This window comes from Brassica oleracea, chromosome C5 (genome assembly GCF_000695525.1).
Source record: "Brassica oleracea var. oleracea cultivar TO1000 chromosome C5, BOL, whole genome shotgun sequence".
In the NCBI taxonomy this organism is placed as follows: Eukaryota; Viridiplantae; Streptophyta; class Magnoliopsida; order Brassicales; family Brassicaceae; genus Brassica; species Brassica oleracea.
Genome location: NC_027752.1, coordinates 35,067,750 through 35,068,888, shown reverse-complemented (window position 1 = coordinate 35,068,888; position 1,139 = coordinate 35,067,750).

Below are 1,139 nucleotides of genomic sequence, written 5' to 3'. Positions count from 1 at the left end.
TTAAAAAGTGTGAAAAAGTGTCAAGTCCATGGCTCGAACCCATGTTATTGAGATATAAACACCAACATTTATACCACTAAGCTAAACGATACTTTGTACATTGATGGCCGAACCTAATATATATTTATGAAGGTCGAAAGCTCTTGCTTCTTCGGCTTCCTCTGAGGGTCGGACCTACAAGTGTGTTATGAGTTTCTTTTTTAAATGAGATTCATCACATTATATGAAAAAAGCTTAAGTTTGCAATAATTATAGTTTTCTCATATTATAAATTGTTGTCGTTTGACATGAGTTTGAGTTCTTTTCATCATTGTCTCAAACAAGTCCGAGTTACAGAGTTGCACCGTGTGTCTGTTCGTAATCTATTTTTTCACCGGTGCACTCTTCATGTCCACATCTTAAATTGCTTGATCATAAATGTTCCTGATTTGCACCCCCTCTGTAAACCCTATATATATGATTCTCATCTTTGATGAACCCAATCTGTATCTCCACAAAACTCATTGATTCCTATTAGATTTAACCATCTTCTAAAAAATGTTTTTCTCTGCCTCTCCTGCTCCTCAAGCCGGCGTCCTGGCGTCCGTCACTCAACCTTCGAGTCTCTCCGTCTTGGTCGTAGTAGTCAGAGCATAGCCTCTGGCTTCCTCGCTTCTGGGATTCCCTGAACTTCAAGAAAGACATGGAGTTTGTGGGAATCACGGTTCTCTTCCTTGATGAAAAGGTAAGTTAATATTGGATCTATCACACTTATTTAACATAATTGTTTTAATTGATTTCCTGATTCTTTGTTGAATAATATTATTTGCAAATTTTGTGATTCATGAGTTTACTCCCGTCGGACGTGCTAATCATTACATGCCATCTTTGAAAGCAGGTTCCGTTGTGAAAGTCGATCATTTTGAGGTTGCTAGGTGCTCAAGCATGTACAAGATAACTGATCATCCATTCCTCATTTGTTTTATCTCACTAACCATTATTGCTGAAGTCATCACGGGTGCTCCTGTGATCAATTTCCAGTCAAGATTAGACTGTTCGAAATCTCCAAGTGATTGCGAACACAAACGTAGAACTCCCAGGTATATTATCATATTGCATCTGGGTTTATATTATGTTTCGATATCATAACTGATATTTAA